Below are 16,447 nucleotides of genomic sequence, written 5' to 3'. Positions count from 1 at the left end.
TTAGACAGTTGGCTGATCAAAGGCCAATCCAGACATCAGGTGGAATGAGACAGAGTTCATAAAACTGACATTTGCCAGACTGAGCCTTTTTGATCAATGTACAAAACTCAGTACTGACTCCCACAAAAAGGATAGAATTTATAGCGGCAGTCCTGGACTCGAACCAAGCCAGGGCCTTCCTTCCGGAGTCATGGTTCCGAACCATATGCTCTATCATAGAAGAATGGAAGTGACACCCCATGATCACTGTCAGAAACTGCCTGAGACTGTTGGGCCACTTAGCAGCTTGTACTTATATGGTTCAACGTGCCAGACGGCACCTCAGACCTCTGCAGGCATGGCTTGCCTGTTTATGGACCATCCCGGGATTGCATAGATAAAGTAATATCAATCCCAGCATCAGTGTTCGAGTCACTCCACTGGTGGTTAGACAAGTGTTTGGTCTATGCAGGAGTCCCATTCTCAGGCCCATCTCTGTCAGCAAGGAGCTGAAGAGGCTGGGGGGTTGGCAGAGCCCTATATAGGGTGCCATGAAGGCGTGACTCCAGGGGGCTCCAAAGCCAACCCTAAGGATACGACTGGGGAAAAAACCTGGCGACTGTGCATGCGGCATGTGCACACCTAATTGGAATGGACGTGAGCAACACATCTCGAAGAACAACTGTTACAAAAGGTCAGTAACGGTCTTTTTGTTGTTGTTCCTTGTTAAATATATTGCCTATAGCAGAAGCACTCTGGAGACTTATAGTGCTATATAAGTAAGTAAATGAATAGAATAAACTAGAGTTGATGCAGTACCAGACACAACACTATACAGCTTAAGTCAAACCAACAAGTTGTCTTGATAATTGTAAAGCAGTGGTTTCCAGCCTTTTTGACTTGAGGGCCACAAATATGATTTTTACAACCCTGAAGTGCCACTAGTCTCTGCCAGCAGTCCCCTCCCCTCCCACCCCACTGGAGCCAGAGGGAAGGAGTTCAACGAGGAGGATCTCCCCTCCTGCTGGATGCAGCAGGGCAACTGTGTGTGCCACCTAGGTCCCTAGGCTACTTTCAGCTGCTGGGGGGATGGAGGATCAGTGTTTCCTCCCTCTGGCTGCAGCAGGGACCCAGAACCTAGAGACTCAGGTGGAACACTTTGCCATGCCCCCTGCTACAGCCAGGGGGGAGGGGAGTGCTGATCTGTCCCCTTGGCTGCAGCAAGGAGCCTGCATCCACAATGTGCTCTGTGTGGGTATTTAAACAGCGGCTCCCTTCTGCAGCCAGTGGGAGAGGAGCTGCGGGCCACTCTGAAAGAACCCGCGGGCCACAGCTTAGAACCACTGCTGTAAAGAAACCCTGAATTTACAAACTCCCGGTGAAATATCAAATACGTCTGGAGCTTAAAACTACTGTGCAGACCAAGCATGCCCAAGTAATTCCAGGTGAATCGTAGCTGTGACTCAACATTAATGATGCAGTTACATTCCACATACATTGTATTCTCTGCTCCAATGTTCAAAATAAGTGGAGTTTTTAAATGCCATAGGGAAATATAAAATCAGAACAAATCTTACCAAAATAACATTTTCAGAACTCACCTAACCTATGAACCATGGTAGCACTTTGTACTTGCAGGTGGTTCTGAATAACAGATATACTCTTAGCATGTTCCTGTTTATTCAGACTCTGGAATACACTCCCTGGAGGACTGGGTGAAACATTGAGGTGTCTCTATGGTAACAATGGAGTTGCAGTGGAGTTTTGAGATTAGTCAGGGATAACTGCACTAGGGTTGGGTTCACCTGTCTGTGAATCTAGCCAGGTAATATTACAGGGAGGTGGGGGTGTGTGTGTGTGTGTTGCTAGCAGTTACCAATAACTTAGTGTCACTGTAGTTGTAAAAAACAGCTTTTGAAGACTTAGAGACAATTTTAGACTCTTCATATAAGAATATATGTAGTAATCTCTTTTAAATGTCTTCCTCCAGATGTGGTGTAGGTGTTAAATCTTCTTGTTAACAGCAATACCATTCTCTGATCAGAAACAGCCAATGAGTTTTAGAAAATCTGTAGCACATGCATGATAGTTACAGTAAAAGGACAAATTAAACCCAGAACAGAAGTTTCATTGAGTATTAACCTTTAAATACAAAAGAACTAAAAAAAAAAAAAAAAAAGTACAGGAATTAAATGAAAATAATAAAACAAGATACAGGAAGAGTGAGTTTAACAAAGCCACAACTGCAATATTATTAGCTTCATTATCGCTAGACTCTAGGGTCCCTTTCCTTCCTGTGGGTGTAAGTATTATACCCCATTCTTAACCGCCCATTTCTTCAGCTAAAGCAGATTTCTCTGCTTTCCCTTTGTATCTCCTTTGTCCTTTGATTCGTATTTCTTAAAGATCAACAGTAAAAGTTCAGAATTGGGGAAGGATGTGAATTTGATGATCTATAATTTCGTTTCAATCTTTCACACCTATGTTCCTCTGAAGAAGATGCAGAGAATCCTGATTCTCATTTACACTAAGATAATTTTACACCACTGATAGCGTGAAGGGGCCTTAAAGTGAGAATTTAGTATAAAAGAAAATCAGTCTCAGAATCATTAGGGTGAGCTGATGCTTGTAGGTTGGAAGTAAAAAGCAGATTTGACTGCATGCTCTCTTATTTAATGTGACACATTGTGGCATATGGAAAGATAAAGGGCTAAGTTCTGCTCTCACTGATACTGAAGCCAAAGGAACAATTCTGGGTTTAGGACAGTGTTTGTGGTAGTAGGTTCTATCTTCGAGTGATTGCTCATATCCATTCCAGTATAGGTGAGTGCACGCCCTGTGCACTAGTTCCTGGAACATTTTTCCCCTTAGCAATCCCCGTAGGGTCGGCTCAGGCACCCCCTGGAGTACTGCGCTCATGCTGCGGTACATAGGGTGCCGCCGATCCCGCAGACCCTCAGTTCCTTCTTTCCGCCTGTGACAGTTGCTGGAACGTCTGCCTCTTGCTTCAGCAAGTAGCATCCTCTTTGTGCATAGACTGTTGTTGTTGAAGTAGACTGTTAGCGTTAAGTATAGTGTTTTAGTAGTGTTAAGTAGTTAATTAGTTAGATAGTAGCCCTCAGGGGCTTCAGGGTGGGCCATGCCTGGCTTAACCGGCTTCAAAGCCTGCACCGTGTGCGCGAAGGCTTTCCCTGTGACCGCTACCTCATGACCGCTGCCTCGGAGAGCAGCACAGAAGAGATAAGTGCAGGATTTGTAAGGCCTTCAAGCCCTGCACGCAAAAGGAAAGAGATGCGTGCTTGAAGGCCATCCTTACGGAGTCTGCGCTTCAGCCAGACTCGGAACTGGCGCGTTTCCCCGCGGCACTGAGTGTCGTCTCGGTGCGGAGCGCTCCATCGGCACCGACCTCGACCCTCCAGGGCCCGGCACGAAGCGCCGCAAGGGGAGGAACGCTGTGCACCGGCACTCCCCCGCACCGCCCGTCTGGCCTGGGAGGAGTCAGGAGATGCCTCAGCCACGTGCTGTGGAGATTACTCTGGCACTGGCATCTCCGCGCAGGGAGCCTCCCCCAACTCCTCGGGGTGTGGGAGCGCCCCTGCAAGGACCGTCGACGCCAGAGGCGTTCGCCGCGGCACGCACCCTCATGGGCATGCCCACACCTCCTTCCCCCCCTCGGCCGAGGGCGCAGGGAACAGCATCTCGGGATAAATCCGCGCTGGGTGGCCCTGGTGGGTGGCACAGACAGGAGTTGAAGTCTCCCCCCAGATGGTCACGGAGGGTAGAGAGTGTGGGTTCCCCTCCCAGCTCCGACATCGAGTTGTCGAGCTCCTCGACACCGCGGCATTGAGGGCGGTCAAGAGATTCACGTGCAAGGCGACGCCGCTCCAGTTCCGCCTTGCGCAGGGGTTGCAGCTCCAGCTCTCACTCCTCGCTAGCGAGTCCTGCTTGACGCCAATCGACATCCCTGGTGCGCACCCCGACAAGCACACGGCACCGGTCTTGATCCCTGGCACGTAGCCTGGAGCGGATCCCGGTGCCCACCGTGACCAGTCGTCGATCACCGCAGCACCCCTCGGCACCGGTGGCTTCAGCACCAGTGGCTTCGGCACTTTGCAGCCGGTCACGATCCACGTGGTCAGCTTCGCGGCAGCACCGCTCCCAGTCCCGAGGTGGGAAGTGTTGTCCCAAAACGTCAAGGCGGAGGAGGTAGTCATCCAGCTCCTCCAGTAGCTCGTCCTCCCGACGGCACCGTAGACATTGGCACCGGCGGTCGTCGTCGTCATCGTCTTGGAGCCGCTCTCCTGTCAGGAGCAGTAAATGGAGGTCCAGTGGCTCTGGGTCCCAGACCCGCCACCAGGTGTTCCAGTCGGCACCAATGCCAGCACCGGCGTGGCCGCAGAGTCCGTGGCAGTGGCCATACTGGGGGCCTTAGGGTACCCACTTGGGCCAAGCCACTACGTCGGTCCACTCGTCAGTGGCCCAACCAGCATCCTCCCCCTGCCAAGCCAGCCGGACAAGGGCCATCCTTCTGAGGAGGGATCGGACCCTGAGGAGGGTCCCTCCATGGGGCCCCTCCCACAGTCGTCCTTCTCGTCCCTGGACGATGTGGCTACCAGGGACTATAGGGCACCGCTGCCTGACTTCCGAGCTAACCAAGATCTGCTCAAGAGGGTGGCGAGCAACCTAAACTTGGAGCTCAAGGAGATGTCGGAGGAGGAAGACCCCCTCTTCGGGGTGTCGGGGCGACAGGGCCATCAAGGGTGGCTTTACCAGTACACAAGAGGATCTTAAAGTTGGCCAAGGCCCTCTGGCAGACTCCTGCCTTGGTTGCCCCTACCTCGAAGGGCGCCAAAAAAAAGTACTATGTGCCCCTGGAAGGATTTGAGTTCTTATATAACCACCCTGCCCCGGGTTCACTTGTAGTGGATGCCGCCAACCAACCGGACAGACAGAGGTCCAGGGTAACACCCCTAAGAACAAAGGTTGTAAAAAGTTAGACCTTTTTGGCCGCAAGGTCTATTTGACTGTGACCCTGCAGGTGAGGATCGCTAACCACCAGGCATTCCTTAGGAGGTACAATCTTAATCTCTGGTCCTCACTGAAGAGGCTTGCAAAGATCTCACCCCAGGTGTTACCCCAGGATCAAGCAGCGGACTTCACTACCGTGATTGAGGAAGGCGCTGCAGTGGCAGGAGCAGCCTTACAGATGGCCAGTGATGCGGTGGATTCTGCCAGCATGGCCATGGCTTTGGCCATTGTCCTGCGCTGCTGCTCCTGGCTACAGTCGTCGGGACTGTCCCAAGAGGTCCAGCAAGCCATCCAGGATCTGCTGTTCGATGGCGCTGGCCTCTTTTCGGACAAAACCGATGACAAACTCCACGCCCTTAAGGATTCTAGGGCCACGCTGCGATCCCTAGGGTTTTACACCCTGCAGGCCTCGAGGTGTCAGTCTCGGCCTCAGACCCAGCGACAGCCTCAGCCTCCCCGAGGCCGCCCCCCAGACCCGCTCAGCCCAGGAGAGGTCAGGACCGGTTCCGGGCGCCTAACCGCTGTGACCGTTCGGGCTCATCGGCGGGGCCCCAGCGTGGCCCAGGCAAGGGTCAAAATAATAAAAAGCCATTTTGATGGTGCGCACGAGGGTGGCACTATTCCTTTTCCCCTGGATCTCGCCCGGTCCTTTGCCCACAGACTCCGGCTGCACTACACCGAGTGGCGAAACATCACCTCGGACTGCTGCGTCCTCGGTGTAGTCCTCAGGGGCTATGCCCTCCAGCTTATGGCCTTCCCCCCAGACTCCTCCCCCTACCCCGTCCCTCTTCAGGGACCCCTCTCACGAGCATCTCCTCACACAGGAGGTCTACTCCCTCCTCCAGCTAGGGGCTGTGGAAGAGGTTCCTCCACAGGAGAGGGGAAGGGGATTTTATTCGCGCTACTTCCTAATTCCTGAGGCCCATATTAGATCTTCACCGTCTGAACAAGTTCATCAGACGCCTCAGGTTCTGTATGGTTTCCCTAGCCTCCATCATTCCTGCCCTAGATCCAGGGGACCGGAATGCTGCCCTCGATTTAAAGGATGCATATTTTCAGATTTCTATCCTCCCTGGCCACAGAAGGTTCCTCCGGTTTGTGGTAGCTGGCTGCCACTACCAGTTCTCGTCCCTACCCTTTGGCCTCTCGTCCGCCCCCAGGGTGTTTACAAAGTGTATGGCGGTGGTGGCGGCCCATCTGCACCGCAGAGGGGTCCAGATATTCCCATACCTGGATGACTGGCTGATCTGGGGCAAGTCCAGGGCCCATGTAAGGAACAGCCTGGAACTCACTTGCGCAACATGCACCAGACTGGGGCTGCTCATCAACGAGCAGAAGTCCGTTCTCATCCCAGTGCAGCGCATAGAGTTCATTGGGGCCACCCTGGATGCCACCCAGGCCAGAGCCTTCCTCCCACAGCCTCGCTTCGAGGCGATGGCTGCCATAATCGACACTCTTTACAGGTTCCCCACGACGACAGCCAGGCACTGCCTCCAGCTGTTGGAACACATGGCAGCCTGTACATACATGGTGAGGTTGGCTCGCTTCAAACTCAGGCCTCTCCAGGCGTGGTTGACCTCGGTGTATGCTCCAGCCAGGCACCCCTTAAACAGAGTAGTCACGGTTCCCATGCAAATACTGACTTCTCTGAACTGGTGGAAGGACCCAGGGGAGGTATTGAAGGGAGTTCCCTTCAGAGACTTAACACCATCAGTAACCCTGATTACAGATGCCTCGGATGTGGGGTGGGGAGCCCACATCAGCGGCAACCTGAGCACCCAGGGGCTCTGGTCGCCAGACAAGAGGTGCCTCCACATCAATGTCTGGGAGCTCAGAGCAGTCCACCTGGCCTGCAAGGTTTTCCTCAGATTTCTGAGGGGCAGAGTGGTGCAGGTCCTTACGGACAACACGGCAGCCATGTTCTATATGAACAGGCAGGGGGGACCGCGCTCCTCAGCCCTTTGCCAGGAGGCCATTTGACTTTGGGACTTTGCGGTGAGGCACGACTTCCACATATCTGCCTCTCACCTCCCAGGGGTCAGGAACGATGAGGCGGATCACCTCAGCAGGTCGTTTCTACCCCGACATGACTGGTCACTACACCTGGAGGTGATAAGTTTTATCTTTCGCAAGTGGGGTGTTCCCCAACTGGACCTATTCGCGTCATCCTGGAACAGGAAGTGCCTGAGGTTCTGCTCGCTCCGGGGTTGCGAGCCGGGCTCCATCTCCGACGCATTCCTTATAGAATGTACGGGGACCCTGATATATGCGTTTCTCCCCATTCCGCTGCTCCCAAAGTCCTCTTGAAGATCAAGAGAGACAAGGCGGACATCATATTGATTGCCCCAGCTTGGCCAAGGCAGCACTGGTTCAGCATGTTGCTGGATCTGTCCATAGCCACGCCGCTTCCGCTCCCGAGGCATTACAGCCTGCTCTCCCAGGACCAGGATCGCCTGCTCCACCCGGACCTGGACTCCCTCCACCTGACAGCATGGAGACTCGGTGGTTGACAGAAGGAGAGCCTGTTCCATGCAAGTCCAACAGGTTCTGCTGAGCAGCAGGAAACCTTCCACTCAGGTGGTGTACCGGGCCAAGTGGAAGCGTTTTACCTGTTGGGCACAGTCCCGGGGTATTCCACCGAGCTGCTCACCCATACAGGCAATTTTGGAGTACCTCCTCCATTTGAAGCGCCAAGGTTTAGCACTGGCCTCCCTCAGGGTACACCTGGCAGCCATCTCGTTCTTCCATCAGCCGATGGAAGGGAGATCTTTATTTTCACACCCCATGTCAGTCAGGTTCCTCAAAGGGGTGGAGAGGCTATATCCGCAGGTCTGCGACCCGGTGCCTCCCTGGGACTTGAATCTGGTCCTCGCCATGCTGACAGGATCCCCCTTTGAGCCCATGGCTATATGCCCGTTGCTCGTCCTCTCTTGGAAGGTAGCCTTCCTGGTGGCCATTACATCGGCTAGGAGGGTCTCAGAGATAAGAGCTTTAACCTCGGAGCCCCCCTACCCAGTCTTTTACAAAGATAAGTTCCGACTGAGATCCCACCCAGCTTTCCTGCCTAAGGTGGTGTCTCAGTTTCACTATAACCAGGATATCTTCCTCCCCATGTTCTTTCCTAAACCGCACGGTTCGGAGGAGGAGCAGAGATGGCACTCCCTGGATGTCAGATGAGCCCTGGCCTACTACATCGAGCGGACCAGGCTGTTCCGGAAATCGACACAGCTGTTTGTGGCAGTGGCAGACCGGATGAAGGGATCACCCGTTTCCACACAGCGCATCTCCACTTGGATCACCGCCTGCATCAGGACCTGTTACGAGCAGGCGAAGGTGCCGCTTCCAGGAGCTGTGACAGCGCACTCAACCAGAGCCCAGGCCTCATCAGCGGCCTTCCTGGGAAGAGTGCCCCTGCAAGACATCCGCAGAGCAGCGACCTGGTCGTCGGTCCACACCTTCACGACCCACTATGCCATCGTGCAGCAGACGAGAGAGGACGCAGGCTTCGGCAGAGCCGTGCTGGCGAGAGCGGCTCAACGCTGACTCCTACCCACCTCCAAGGTATGGCTATTTAATCATCTATATTGGAATGGATATGAGCAATCACTCAAAGATAGAAGTTCCGGGAACTAGTGCACGGGGTGCGCACTCATCTATATTGGAATGGATATGAGCAACACATCTCGAAGAACAACAGTTACTGGTAAGTAACCCTGGTTTTTTGCCCAATGTGAATGTCCTGTTTTTAAGGCCCAGTTTCTCCCCTTCATCCATCATATGTTAACTGCTGGGAGAAACACAATTTTATCCCAGAGCATGAAGCCTTTTTGGGGCAGGTTTCATGCATATATCTGCTTTGAATTCAGGAACCAAATCAGTCATTTTCATTCTAAAAAACCCTTCTGCCGAAAAGCCACTGCTCTTGGCTCTTTCTCTCACAGTAGTATTATTAATATCTTGGGTGCAAAAGAAAAGGAAAAATGAACTTACCAACAGAGTCTCCTTCCTGATTTTAGAAAACATCCCTTACTCATGCTAGAGTAAAGTACTAAATCTGCTCAAGCTTATTAACTGATTGAACATAAAAGATTGTTTTGGCAACACTCACAGTTAGGTAAATCATTAACATGCCATTTTGTGTTCATGGCACAATTGGAAAAGAGGCCCTTTTGTTTTCCCGGGTAGTTTAGATCAAATCGCAGCATCTGAAAAGCAGTGGCAAAAAATCAGATCTGAAAATCCGGTTAGATTTGAATAGATAAAGGGCTGACATGCTACAAAATGACTGGCAAATTTTAACTGTCACAATGTCACTTGACAACTTACATAAAAGTTTGTAGTGAAAACAGCTTGTGAACAGCAGTCCCATTGAAACAGAAACACATGAAATCCAGAACAGCCAAAGCAGAAAATATTTTGTCCCATTTGTTAACAACTACATTTAGCAAAGCAGGTTGGAGACAAGTTTGGAAAGGTACTTATTTTATAATAAAACCCAATTTGAATAAAAGTTGACATTTTTATTTTACAGTAACAGTAATGTAAGTTTCCTACCATTATATTAATTTTAGACAAAGTTTTTCATATAAATGTTGATATTTATATTTCAATTCAGAATAGTGAATGGGGGGCAGAGAGAACCTAAAAATGGAGCATACATAAATTGTCACAAACAAAGGGAAATGCATAGGGTACTTCCAAAGCTTTAAGACATCCACTTTCAGTTGTTCAACAGTTTGCTTTTTCAGTTTGTTAAAAGGCAACAAAATTAAAAGCACTAAAAGGATGAGTAGTAGAAGTATGAGATATCGACTAGACAGAGTGTGTGCAGACAGAGCATTGGAAATTAATGGAGGTATCACTCAGGGGCACCACGGACTAACAATTCTACAAAGAAGAAATGTAATCTTAGGAGCCAAGAAGCCTGTGAGAGGGGCATTTTGCTCTTTTTCATATTGTGATCAGGTGTTTACCCTACACAGGTGGTGAAATAGTTAATGTGGGAATGCAAGGCTGATCAACCCAAGTTGTTGCAGCTGACGGGTGGGCCAGGCCCAATTACAGATGAGTCCCAACTGGGGAAGGAGCTAAGTGGTTAATATAAAGACAGGAAGCACAGACGAGGAGGCAGCTTCTTGGAGAAATTCTACAATCATTCTCTGCAGGATTCCCAGTGGCTTCTGAAAGCAAGAAAGCACATAGAAGGGTTTTAGGGGCAATCCTGGCTTCAAATACCTGTATCTGGCTCTGATTCCTATTTCTGAAGGAGACATGAACATTCATTGGTATTTTCAACTTGTTCTTGAGAATGGTGTACTGTCCCATCCTCCCCAAACACACAAAATACCCAAAGATGGGACACATTCCACTGAAGTTCAGTGGCTTTTATGAAAAGGAGTCAAACTGTAAGTACCTTGAGATTAGTGCATAAAAGCAATAGAACTTCACAGGCTCAGCCTTCTCTATGGGCAGCCCCATCTCTCTGGACAGATTCATGTGCAGCAGGAATGGATTATTGATAGCAGATCTAAATACATTTAGTTGTGATCAGTGATGAAAAGTTGGGTAGACAAGGCTAAAACCTCAGTTCCAGTAATTCTGGCTGCACACAGTGCTCTTTCTGTATAAATAACAATAATTAAGCAGATTGTTGTATTTTCAATATCTAAATGGAGATAGTTATCATATGCTATGCAACGATGAGAGAGTATTAGTGTTGAAATCCTTGGCTGGTAAGGAAATACTGCAGCTAATCCTGGAAGCGGAGGAGCAGAGCTATGATCTGTGAATCTTTGATTACCAAAGATTAGAGCTAGAAGGAAACATTAGAAGAGATTACACAGAGAGCCTGCGATGGACAAATAGACTTTGCAAATTCATCAACCACAAGCATCTTAAATGCAAAAGCTAATGGTAACAACTGTCTGTCTTTTTACTAGGATCTTATTTCCCTTTGTTACTGGAGCTCTATATAGGGATGATACTGACAATGATTCTCCCACTCTAACTCAAGTCCTGTTCCTGATATTCTTCTTCTGCCTACCCACCTTAACTATCCAAGTACTTTGGGCTCTAGCTGCCTTGTTCCTGAACATTGGCTTTGTCTCCAATTCCAGTATTATCTGCAAACAGGAGATTTTTTTTTGTTTTTAAAATTCCAAACCCCCAGAATCCTACATACGGTAGGAAGAACAGATTTAGTCTCTCAGATTTATGGGCTAGCCTGCTCATAACCCCTACAAAGTTTTCCATCATTGCCGCCTCTTGTTAAAGTAGCTTTCCATCTACCTTCTTCCTCCCATTTGATATTCTCTTTCCTAACTATCCTGACATTAGGCATTGGTCTCTGTCGTAGAACCTTGTCAAATGATTCAGTGAATGCCAGGGATTTAAATGTATAGAATGTCTTTGGCCTACCAGAATCTCTGACAACCTTGTATACTAAATCACACATTTTTTTCCATTATTGGGTTCCTTCCATTGTGATCACCCACAACATTTCCTGTGTAGCAGCAGCACAGAGGCTTTCACTTCATGAAAGTGTAGATTACTGATGTCAGAACAGATTGTTTTGGTTAGCAGAAAGGTTAGAGATAAATAATTCACAGTGTGACTGTCATTGAATACAACTAAGAACTCGAAGGCTGCAGTGGCACATTGAGAATCTGTATAACTGAGCAGGCATCAGGTCAGCAATGGGTCAGGACTCAGGAGGAGAAATGGATCCACAGGAGTCTGAGTAAACTCCAGACTCTAGAGGAAGATATTTTCAAAATGAGCTTTGTGTGCTTAAGGGAGACTCTTTTAGACAATGGGAGGAGGAATAAGAGAGGCAGACAGAAGAAACCTAGCTGCAGTGAGAGAAGCCCCAAGTTTAGAGAGGCCCAGGGTGAAAGAACTGCACAGTCCAATGCACAGGGGCAGCCAGGGGAAGGCTGCACTCCACCAGTTCACTGGCTTTTATAAGTCACTGGAGAAGACGGCAGACCTGTATCCTGTCTGATGAGGCTTCGGGCACCTCAGTGGTACAGGCAGAGTTGAGCCCACTGATAGCAAGGGTGAAAAAGTTACTAGTCTGCACATTGGGTTGCAATGAATAAATGCACCATAGAAATACCACCAGACACATTGATGAATTATGTTCCACTGCTCTTCCAGGCTCTGTGCAATGGCTCCCTATAGCGCTGAAAATATTCATAGAGTTCAAGGCCAAAAGATCATTAGATCATCTAGTCTGTCCTGTATTCCACAGAGCAAAGAATTTAACCAAATTACCCCTGTATGGACCCCAATAACCTGTGTTTGGCTAAAATAAATTCCAGAAAGGCATTCAGTCTTGATACAAAGACATCAAGAGATGAAGAATCCACCACTTCCCTTGGTAGCCTCTTCCAAATGGTTAATCACTCTCCTTATTAAAAATGTATGCCTTATTTTTCATTTGTATTTGTCTGGCTTCAGCCATCAAATCACTTCCATACTCCTACTCGCTGCTCCCCTGTTTCTACATCCAAGGGTCACATTAGCCTTTTTTGCCACCGTGTCAAACTGAGAGCTTATGCTGGGTTGTTTGTCCACCATGTCTCCTTTTCAGAGTCATTGCTTCTACTTCGAGTGATTGCTCATATCCATTCCAATATAGGTGAGTGCACGCCACCATGCATGGGTTCCCGGCACTTTTTTCCCCAACTGGACTTGTTCATGTCAGAGGTTTTACTCGCTCTGGGGTCGCAAGCCGTGCTCCATCTCCGACCTGTTCCTCATCAAGTGGAAGGGGACCCACATGTATGTGTTCCCCCCCCATTCCGCTCCTGCCCAGAGTCCTCTTGAAAATCAAGAGGGACGGAGCAGACATAATACTCATTGCCCGAGCCTGGCCAAGACAGCACTGGTACAGTATGCTGCTGGACCTGTCGATCGCCCTGCCAGTGGAGCTCCCGAGATGACATGACCTGCTCTCCCAGGACCACGGTCGTCTGCTCCACCCGGACCTGGACTCCCTGCACCTGATAGCCTGGAGGCTCTGTGGCTGACTGAGGGGGAGAGAGCGTGTTCGGTGCAGGTCCAACAAATTCTGCTGGACAGCAGAAAACCAACACAGGTTATGTACCGGGCCAAGTGGAGAAGGTTTACCTGTTGGGTGGAGTCCCAGGGCATCCGGCCGAGCCTCTCACCTATCCAGGTGATCCTGGAGTACCTGCTCCAGCTAAAACTCCAGGGGTTGGTGCTGGCCTCTCTAAAAGTCCACCTGGTGGCCATTTCGGCTTTCCATCAGCCGCTAGAGGGGAGATCCCTATTCTCCCACCCCATGTCAATCAGGTTCCTCAAGGGGGTGGAGAGGCTGTACCCGCAGGTCCGTGACCCAATGCCTCCCTGGGATCTTAACCTGGTCCTCTCCAGACTAACAGGGCCCCCCTTTGAGCCCATGGCTACATGCCCGCTGCTCATCCTATCGTGGAAGGTAGCCTTCCTGGTGGCCATTACTTCGGCTAGGATGATTTCTGAGATTAGAGCTTTGACCTCGGAGCCCCCCCATATGGTGTTTTACAAAGATAAGTTGTGGTTGAGACCCCATCCATCCTTCCTGCCTAAGGTGGTCTCCCAATTTCACTATAACCAAGACATCTTCCTCCCCGTATTTTTTCCCAAACCGCACGGGTCGGAGGAGGAGCGGAGATGGCACTCCCTGGATGTCAGATGGGCCCTGGCCTACTACATCGACAGGACAAAGCTGTTCCGGAAGTCGACGCAGCTCTTCATTGCAGTGGCGGACCAGATGAAAGGCTCACCTGTCTCCACCCAGTGCATCTCCGTGTGGATCACCGCCTGCTACAAGCAGGCAAATGTACCACTTCTAGGGGCTGTTTCAGTGCACTCAACCAGAGCCCAGGCCTCGTCTGCAGCCTTCCTGGAGAGGGTGCCCCTGCAGGACATCTGCAGAGCTGCCACCTGGTCGTCGGTGCACATCTTTACGTCCCACTATGCCATCATGCAGCAGGCAAGAGAGGATGTGGGATTAGGCAGAGCTGTGCTGATGTGGGGAGCTCACCAGTACCTCCTACCCACCTCCAAGGTATTCTTTTTAATCACCTATATTGGAATGGATATGAGCAATCACTCAAAGTAGAAAACAGGGTTACTTACCAGTAACTGTTGTTCTTCGAGATGTGTTGCTCATATCCATTCCACACCCACTCTCTGTTCCTGCTGCCAGAGTTGGCAGAAAGAAGTGACTGAGGGGCCGTAGGGTCGGCGGTGCCTCATATACTGCGGCATGAGTGCGGTACTCCAGGGGGCTCCTAAGCCCACCCTATGGGATCTGCTAAGCGGAAAAAAGTTCCAGGAACCGTGCACGGTGCCGTGCACTCACCTATATTGGAATGGATATGAGCAACACATCTCGAAGAACAACAGTTACTGGTAAGTAACCCTGTTTTTCCAGGAACAGTCTCCCGTTATGTAGGAGACATTTGTTCCTAGATTTCTGACCTTGCATTTGGTTATATTAAAACATATTTTATTTGAATGGGACCACCTTTCCAAGTGATCCAGATCAGTCTGTATGAGTGCCCTGTCTTCATCATTATTTACCATTCCACCAATTTTTGTGTTATCTGCAAATTTTATCAACAATTTTTTTTTTTTTTTTTATATTTACTTCCGAATCATTGATGAAACTGTTGAAATTTAGTGAGCTTAGAACAAATCGCTTTGGAACCTCACTAGAAACACCCTCCGTTTGTTGGTGATACCCAACTCATAACTGTTGTTAGTGTTGCTAATGCTACTGTTCTTGGACCACCTATGTATTCCGCACCAGCATAGATTATTGATTCAGCATACCTTGATGTTACTCGTAAAGAAGGTGTCGAAGGCTCAGCAAAGGTTTATTGCTAACAAGGCATGGGATCAGAGCCCTGCATACCAAGCTGCAGGTTCACTAACACATGGATGCCCATGACAAGGTATCCCCTAGGCCAGTACAGAGGTATCCCTCCCATGACTTCTCCTTTTATACATTGATACTAACAAGTTATGTATTACATTCCAGATGTTATTAGTTACCATCCTTGTTCTCACACTTTTATAGTTCAAACGAAACATCCTCATCCATTATCCTGTCATTCCCTCTTTATTTTATGTGGGGGTCTGTATTCCTGTACCATTCTCTCAAAAATATGTTTACATTGTTAGCTAATACCTAGTGTAACTATTCTCACAAGGCCTACTTTGGTTGATACTTTTAGCTATGCCTATGGCTCCTGAAAGGCCTCCAACTTCTCCTTTTTGGGGTTGTTCAATTAGTCAGTTCTTAATCCAGTTAACATCTACTTTATTGATACTGTATCATTCTAATTTGTTAATCAGAATGTCAAGCAAGACTAAGTCGAATATCTTACAAAAATCTAAGCATAATACACATATGCGGTTACCTTTATCAACCAAACATGTAATCTCATCAAAAAATAAACCTGAGTTGACCTATTTTCCATAAAACCACATTTATTGCCATTAACTATATTCTTGTCCTTTAATTCTTTATTGATCAAATCCTGTATCAGCTTTTTCATTATTTTACAAAGCATTGCCATGATGATGATCAGGTTCATGGTTACCTGGGTCATCTTGCTTGACTTTTATAATGCTGTTGCAACATTACCATTCTTCCAGTTTTCTGGTGTTTCTCTAGTATTCCATGATTTATTAAAAATTAACATTAGTGGGCCAGAGATCTCCTCAACCAACTGTCAAATTATCCTGCTGATTTAAAAATATTTATCCCTAATACATGCTGTTTAATCTTCTCCTCAGTTACTAATGAACTAGAAAGTACTTGATCCTCCTCATCTCACACCAATAAATTATCCTTCTTTCCAAATGCAGAACAGAAATATTTATTGAATACTTCTGCCTTTTCTGCATTGCTATTAGCAAATTTACTGTTTCCATCTAGGAATGGGCCTACACCATTGTTAGGATTTCTTTTGTTGTCTACTCCTCCATGTTCTCATTGGCCCTGTCAGCAAGGGATTTTTCCCTGATGTCGTTAGCTTCCTTTGTCTATTTTTTACTCTTTATTACTTCCAATTTAAATTGATACTTAATTTGTTTAGATATTTCTAATTGCTGCCTTTATTTCCACTCTTAACTAGGAAGGACTTTTAACCCAAGTTTTCCTCTTTTGTGATTGTGGGACAGGCTTTTTTGGACATGTAATGACCTTTTCTTAAGCACCTACCAATTTTCAGTCATGTTTTTGTGTCTAAAGGTTTTCTCCCTGTCAATTTCACTCATCACATTCTTCAGCTGTGGGAAATTATTCCTTTTGAAGAACTAAGTGCATACCTTTCTGGTTGGGACCATTCTCTATTTGCTCAAACTAAATATAAACAGCATATAATATAGTGAGGGCACATTAATTCCTTATCCACTGGATTCC

At 48.4% G+C, this 16,447-nt stretch overlaps 1 protein-coding gene and 1 long non-coding RNA gene across 4 annotated transcripts in view; one reads left to right on the top strand and one right to left on the bottom strand.

Moving 5' to 3' along the window:
* Window positions 1–16,447, top strand: part of LOC137160258 (thyrotropin subunit beta-like) — a 78,777-nt gene that overhangs the window by 56,225 nt on the left and 6,105 nt on the right. Inside the window, exon 1 of one of the 3 annotated variants that reach the window (XM_067558725.1) lies at window positions 10,278–10,412. The exons of the other annotated variants lie outside the window; for them this stretch is intronic. The gene's annotated coding sequence lies outside the window, so the exon portion shown is untranslated. Of the gene's footprint in view, window positions 1–10,277; window positions 10,413–16,447 lie in introns of those variants that run through there. 3 annotated transcript variants of the gene reach the window in all.
* LOC137160261 (uncharacterized) overlaps window positions 9,532–16,447 on the bottom strand; it is a 28,101-nt gene continuing 21,185 nt past the window's right edge. Inside the window, exons 3-4 of the long non-coding RNA XR_010921824.1 lie at window positions 10,421–10,627; window positions 9,532–10,187 (exon numbers count right to left, since the gene is read on the bottom strand). This is a non-coding gene — a long non-coding RNA (uncharacterized lncRNA). The remainder of the gene's footprint in view (window positions 10,188–10,420; window positions 10,628–16,447) is intronic.

Source organism: Emydura macquarii, unplaced genomic scaffold (genome assembly GCF_026122565.2).
Source record: "Emydura macquarii macquarii isolate MOO-44397 ecotype Brisbane River unplaced genomic scaffold, CSIRO-AGI_Emac_v2 contig_2184, whole genome shotgun sequence".
In the NCBI taxonomy this organism is placed as follows: Eukaryota; Metazoa; Chordata; order Testudines; family Chelidae; genus Emydura; species Emydura macquarii.
Note: the sequence above shows the minus strand (reverse complement) of the source record. Positions and strands in the feature narration are given on the sequence as shown.